The 7654-nt window shown below is 32.3% G+C and overlaps 1 long non-coding RNA gene across 2 annotated transcripts; it reads right to left on the bottom strand.

Annotated features, from left to right (window-relative positions):
* Nucleotides 1–265: 265 nt before the first annotated feature.
* Nucleotides 266–5818, bottom strand: LOC141397801 (uncharacterized). Of its 2 annotated transcripts, none has more exons than XR_012411509.1 (3): nt 2231–5818; nt 577–1071; nt 266–523 (listed from the first exon to the last, which is right to left on the bottom strand). It is a non-coding gene; the product is annotated as an uncharacterized lncRNA (long non-coding RNA). The 2 variants fall into 2 exon arrangements; XR_012411510.1 differs by having other exon boundaries at nt 2277–5818.
* Nucleotides 5819–7654: the final 1836 nt, after the last annotated feature.

Genomic DNA, 7654 nt, shown 5'->3' with positions numbered 1-7654 from the left:
CCCGCGCTTTATCGTAAGCATTGCTACATATCGTTGTAGAAAGGTAATATTGTTTACCAATAAATAAACACCGGCAGTTGAGCCAACCTTCTTACTAAAACTATTGTGTTTTATTTATTTCTTCTCATTTCTATTGACGGCCACTCGTATGCATTGGGCGTACTGGCTCCATTGGGAGAGCCTACATACACTTGTTTCCACCAAGTCCCTATAGTGCGGACTAAACAGTCTGATTTTGATGATATCGAAATTATAGCAATTAGCATTGATTTAAAAAAATTCAAATTATTTATTACACTATCCTATATTCCTCCTTCATCCGAATTTATTTTATATAAACGACATTTATTAGCAATTAATACAGTCGTATCAAAATTATCCGATTCTGATCGCCTAATTGTTCTAGGCGATTTCAATTTACCGTCAACTAAATGGATTGCGTTACCAGACTCCGATGCGTTGACTCCTCTAAATTCTCCTTCACTCTCTAACCAATGGATTATTGACATAGTTACCCGTTCTTCTGAAATTAATTTGTATCAGATTAATAATATCTTAAATGTTAACAGTAGGAACCTTGATTTAGTATTCGTAAATGATCCTCATTTTTTCGAATTATGCCGTCATTTTCCAATTTCTGTTCCCGAAGATATTCATCATCCAACATTGCTGATATCAATGGAATATGATTCGTCAACGAATACGAAACTTATACCTTCTTATGAAACAATGTTTTGTTTCAAGAAAACTAATTTTCAAAAACTTAATTTATTAATATCTTCATTTAACTGAAACTCTATTTGCGTTTGTAAGGATTCCTCAGACCTCGACGTAGTTCTGGATAAATTCTATTCCATTCTAAATAATTTCTTACTAGAATGTGTTCCGAAAATCCGTATTGTAAATTTTGACAGATCTCCATGGATCATTCTTGAATTGGTATCTCTAAAAAATTCCAGGAATCGACTTTTTCGAAAATTTAAGAAAACCGGTTCCACTACTGACTATGCTAATTATTCTATAGCATGATCAAAATTCACATTAGGTTCTCGTATTGCATAAAATCAATATCTAGAAAAAGTTAAAGTTGGATTTAAAACAAATCTAAAGTCATTTTATGAATTTGTTAATATGAAACGTAAGGTTTCCTCTAAACCCTCTGTTATTAAAAGCGATAATAAAGAGTTTGTTACTGACAAGGAAATAGCAGAATGTTTTGCAAATTTTTTTTCATCAACATATTCAGACCATGTTTGTAATTTAAATAGTCCGTACCCGTACCAGATAAACTCGGTTAGTACAATATCCATACCATTCCTTCTAAGTGCTCAAGTCTTAAAAGGTTTACGCTCTTTGAAAATAAATAATTGCCCTGGACCCGATGGCATTCCAAGCAGTATTTTAAAATATTGCTCAACTACATTGGCTATTCCATTAACAGTACTATATAACTATTCCATAAAATTTAGTTACTTCCCTTCTGTATGGAAAGAATCATTTCTAATACCTCTTCATAAATCAGGTAGTTTGTCCCAAGTCTCAAATTATAGAGGAATAGCTAAATTGAGTGCTATACCTGTCGAGGTTTGGAGCCTATATGACATTACTTCCGATGACTGTCAAAAACCTCGACAATTTGTATTTATTGGCGCCATATAAAATGTCATCAACGTCAAATCAAGGAGAATCAATCATCGGTAAAGCTTAGAGAACAGAAGCAGCAATTTTGCCGTAAAGATTATAGAACATAAAATAAAACCAAAGTTTCAGACCGCCTGCGTCTATAAAGATAAACTAAGTGTTTCATTTAACCTACACCACCAGTTTCCCAATAGCAACACGTAAGTATCGCCTGAATACTTGTTGTGTTGTCTATATTCAATAAAGTGTTGTTGTTGTTCGACTTTGGGCAACAATTAATTTCGGCTCTAAAACTACTCTGTAGATTTAGAACCCCTACAAGTCCATACGCCTGTATCGGAACTTGTACATGGTCCTTCGAAGCCTTTAAAACGAATCGGCTGATTTGCCAAAAACACAAAATATTTTTAAATTTGTTTGAAAAAAAAAAAAATTAAGAAATTCTGCCCATATTCTGTGTCTGAATGTGACGCCTTTTGCATTTTTTGTTGTACACACAAACACAGTAGTCAACAAATAAACACAGCAAATTGAAATAAAAGGAAAGAATCGCAGATTTGTCAGTGTATTAATCAGATTTAACACATACAAAAACATAATTGTTTTATTAAAAAAAAATCATTTTCACTCATCACTTTTTCACATCATTTTGTTTTATTTTGTTTTCATTTTCTCATTTACAACATATAAACAAGTATTGCCATACGTTTATGTTGTATAGATAAATCTGTCACTTATCACTTGTTGCCACATCGATCGTTTGGTGTGCTGAGAAAAGTAAAGTAGTAAACGACGTAACGTAAAGTTGCCTGACGTAACGTATCAAATATAGCACGGTTAGTGAATCCGTAAAATATAATAATAAAAACCACATAATTTTATATAAAAATAAAATAAATTTAATAAAAAATATATACATACATATAAAACATTAACAAATAACATAAAAATGTTCAAATAAATAAAAATATATTTTTCAACAAAATTTAAAAAAATTTAAATTTTCATTGAAAAAGCCTAAGTTTTTACGTCAAACAAAAAAAAAATCCTACAGAATTAACTTCATTTATTTATTTTTAATAAATAAATTGAAAGTTAAAGTTTGATTGTACAAAACAAAAGAATAATATTAATAAATAATAACAATTAAATTATAAAACATTAAATAATACAATTCAATAAATACAATAATAATATAAATTAAAACATAAAATAAATCAATATTAGTATCAAAATGGAGCCTGTGCTAAATTTGAATATGAAACTGATAGCCTTATTCAAACGTGCAAAAAACTGGGAAAAACTCCAGAGAAAGATCTTTCAGATTCTATAGATACGATAGAAACGAAGTTAGAATCAGTTGATGAAGATTGGCACAATGTACGCAGTGCATTTGAATGTGTCTTTTTTGTAGAAACAGAAGATGAGGAAGATAAAAAATATAAATTGAAAGCCAAAAAGATGTTTGAGTCCGTCAGAGACATGTATCAAACGACAAAGGCCAATTTATTAGAAATATTGAAAAATAGAAAAGACAAAAATCAAAATAATACCGCTAGAGGCGAAGTTACAAATCCGTCACTATTTCACAGCTCAGCTGCTTTTGATATGTCGGAAATTTTTATTAAAGTGCCACCTTGTGACACTCAAGACTTCTACGGAAGTTATGAAGAATGGCCAACATTTAGAGATATGTTTACGGCCATATATGGTAATCATCCCAGACTCACTTCTGCCCAAAAACTATATTATTTGAAAAATAAAACCAAGGGCGAAGCTGGAAGAATTGTAGATCGGTACCCTTTATGTGATCAAAATTTTTCGTTAGCGTGGGAAGCATTATCATTGCGATACGAAAATCTAAGAGTATTAGTGGATAACCAATTGAAAATTTTATTCAATCTTTCGCCAGCAAAGGTTGAATCTAGTGAAGATATCAAGAGAATACAATCCACAGTTAGCGACTGTCTAGCTATTTTGAAAGCACACAATGTAAAAGTGGATCAATGGGATCCGATATTAATTTATTTGTGTTCAACCAAACTTCCAATTGAGACTTTGACCCTTTGGGAACAATCGCTCGAATCACATTCAGAGCTACCCAAATGGTCTCAAATGGAAGATTTCCTAAGAAACAGACATCGAGTTCTTGAGCGAATCGATAGTCTTAGAAGACAAGTACCTCCGACCAATGTTGAATACGCATTAACAGCGCATCAAAATGCGCATACGACACTATCTAATGGATGTGTCATGTGTGGTAAAAACCACATACTGAAGAACTGTGTAAGATTTAATAATATGTCAGTGAATGAAAGAATTGAATTTTCGCAGAAGAATTGTTTGTGTAATAATTGTCTTAAAAGTGGACATGTAACACAAGAATGTTTTAGTATGCATAGATGCTTATATTGCAAGAAGAAGCACCATACGAAGTTGCATATTGGGAATGTGCCACAATTTCCAACGAGTACGAATTCACCAACACGTGCTTCTCAAAGTCCTCGCTCGGAGGCAAATAGACAAACTATATCACATGTCACGACAGATGACATGCCATGTACTTCCAATGATGCAGTCCAAATTCATAATACAGAAACGCATTTATCAATGAGTGATGATGACGTTATGTTGCCAACAGCGTTGGTTAAAATTAAAACTGCTGGGAAAAGCTTAACTGTAAGGGCTTTGTTAGATACCGGATCTAAACGATCTTTTGTAACAAGAAAAATCAAAGACAAACTTGGTATTAAAACTATTCAATCAAATGTTAATATAAGTGGACTTAGTGGGTCTGTGGTAGCTCATAGTAATGAAATGTGTAGCATTACATTGTGTGGAGAAAAAAGTAACTCCGATATAAAAGCAAATGTCGTAGTCATTCCAAACTTGACTAGTTCAGTTCCAAATAAATCATATAATATTTCAAATTTGAGAGAAGTTCATAACTTGAAACTTGCCGATATTAATCGGCAGTGATTTGATACCATCCATTATTTTAAATGGAACTAAAAGAAATGTAGTTGGGAGCATGATAGCTCAAAATTCCATCTTTGGATGGTATATCTATGGACCCATAAATAAAAACAGAAATATGGAAAGTATGGCAAATAAAACAAAAAGAGGCATAAAACAATAAAAGAGTATTGTTCGACTTGAACAGAAGAAATGTTCTACTAATTCGAGATGTGGAATTATGTTAATGAATTGATTTATATTAAAAGTACAATTTCATTAGACTGTATTGATACTTGTACTTGGAAAAGTGATGTTGAAAATGATGTAGTGTATTGAAGACCAAATATTGTATGTTCATTAACGATTGTATCAGTATGTGTACAAATGATGAAGAATAAAGAAAAAGTTGTAGTTTGTATATGAAAGATTTTATGAAGAATATAAAATATATTTTATTTTGTCCCTTGTGGCAACAATGATTCCAAACGGATCTAGTGTCGTTGACACATTAACTGGTGGTTAGGTATTGGCGAATCACCCGTGTAATGAGAAGAGATTTGAAGAGTGAATGTTACTTGAGGTGAAAATTGATACTCTTATATCAATGTTATACTGGTTCTACAATAAAGATGCAAGTACTAGAGGTGCCTGCAAAGTAGCAAAAACATAATATCCACTAGAGGTGGCTATTAAATATAACAAAACAAAAACAAATAAAAAGTCAAGATTAAATACACAGATGACAATAAGGATGGGTAACATAAAAAATCTTAAAGGTGAAATAAAATGAATTATCCACTTGAGGTGGTAATTTTAAAGAACTTTTCTATAAAACAATGTATTCGTGAGCCACTAGAGGTGACTCATAAACAAATGTCACTCGAAATAAAATTAATATTCAGAGAATGTTACATTCATATTTTACTTCCCTTTATGGAATAAATTTTAAATATTGTTTTACAAATGTATGTAACCACTAGAGGTGGTAAGATGGAAAGATTGAGCTGATTCCTTCAGCAAGAACTTGGTTACGCTTTAGCCAGAAAAGCTTAAAAATACAAAATATGACCATTAGAGGCGAAAATTGAACTGAAAGAAATACTTTCAAGAGCCTATTTTTTAAAAAGGTTTCACTTTAGCCAAAAAAGTGAATCTAAAGCTTGAATTTTACTTATATTAATATACCATATGGAGTATGGTCTGCTTCAAAGTCTTTCCAGAGTCTAAAAATAAATTGGATCAAGAACTGCTTACGAAAAAATAAATCTGCACAAATGCGCATATTTGGCTACAATATGCTGGGTTTCAAACTCTGGAGAAGGCGAAGAAGATGAACAAGTGGACGTTGAGAAGCTTGCTGAAAATTGTTTTGTTTATCAAACTTGAGGCAAATCAACTTTAACAATGTTCTATAAAATACTGCACCAGAAGCCGACATAACCTATTGTTTCACATCCATCAGCCATTACTAAATTTTGCACCAGTGCAAGGGGCCCGGCATGTCGAGGTTTGGAGCCTATATGACATTACTTCCGATGACTGTCAAAAACCTCGACAATTTGTATTTATTGGCGCCATATAAAATGTCATCAACGTCAAATCAAGGAGAATCAATCATCGGTAAAGCTTAGAGAACAGAAGCAGCAATTTTGCCGTAAAGATTATAAAACATAAAATAAAACCAAAGTTTCAGACCGCCTGCGTCTATAAAGATAAACTAAGTGTTTCATTTAACCTACACCACCAGTTTCCCAATAGCAACACGTAAGTATCGCCTGAATACTTGTTGTGTTGTCTATATTCAATAAAGTGTTGTTGCTGTTCGACTTTGGGCAACAATTAATTTCGGCTCTAAAACTACTCTGTTGATTTAGAACCCCTACAAGTCCATACGCCTGTATCGGAACTTGTACAATACCTAAATTATTTGAAAGGCTCATAACAGAAAAAATTACTTTTAATGTTTTGCCTATTACAGTACCATCTGGCGTTCCTCAGGGTAGCCACCTTGGTCCTATTCTGTTTTTATTATTTGTGAATGATTTGCCTTCTTCAATTCATAACTATAGAATACTTATGTATGCTGATGATGTTAAGATATACTTAACTTATAAGTCACTAACTCAAGTTACATTACTATAAAATGATTAAGACTCACTATCCAAATGGTGCAACATTAATAATATGGACCTTAACTTAAAGAAATGTAAACATATGTGCTTCTCTAGAAGATCTCCATTGCGTACACAATACAGTCTTTGTGGATCAGTACTCGTGACAGTCGATTCATTTGTCGATCTTGGTCTTTTCGTGGATACAAAATTAAATTTCAATAACCATATTACAACTATGGTCCTAAAATTTATTAAACGTTGGGCTAAGGAGTTCTCAGATCCTTATGTTACTAAACAGCTATTTACTGCACTAGTATGACCTATATCAGAATATTGTTCCGTAGTGTGGGATCCACATTATGGAATTTATAGTGACAAAATTGAATCGGTACAGAAACAATTTTTACTCTTCGCCCTTAGGGGTATGAACTGGAATGATAATTTTGTACTACCCTCGTACACTAGCAGACTAAAACTAATCAGACTACCAACTCTAAAAAGTCGACGTACAATGCTTAATTAAATTATGGTCTACAAAACATTAAATGGAGATGTACCATCAGGCTTCCTTGTTGCATCAGTTAAAATAAATGTTCCATTTAGACAATCGATATTTTATACATTTTTTTACCTAACTATTCGTCTAGTGAACCTATTAGCAAAATGTGTTCTGATTTTAATTCCCTTTATTGTAATATTGACTTTTGCATGAATATTGAAGCTATTAAGTCGAATAATTTCTTTTTTAAATGCATAATTTATTTAGTTATAATATTGTTTAACTGGCTGAAAAATTTTCTGTAGCTGGTATTCTCCTTACACATATTGCCCCACCATGATTCGGATGATCGGTAAGTGTGGCGTTGGGAACGTTCGAAAAAAAAAAAACAAAAAGCTCAAACACGTTCAAATACCACCATTCCAGATCTTGACATATTAAT

The sequence above is a fragment of the Musca autumnalis genome, unplaced genomic scaffold (assembly GCF_047663935.1).
Source record: "Musca autumnalis isolate F117 unplaced genomic scaffold, ASM4766393v1 scaffold_3, whole genome shotgun sequence".
Classification (NCBI taxonomy): Eukaryota; Metazoa; Arthropoda; class Insecta; order Diptera; family Muscidae; genus Musca; species Musca autumnalis.
Note: the sequence above shows the minus strand (reverse complement) of the source record. Positions and strands in the feature narration are given on the sequence as shown.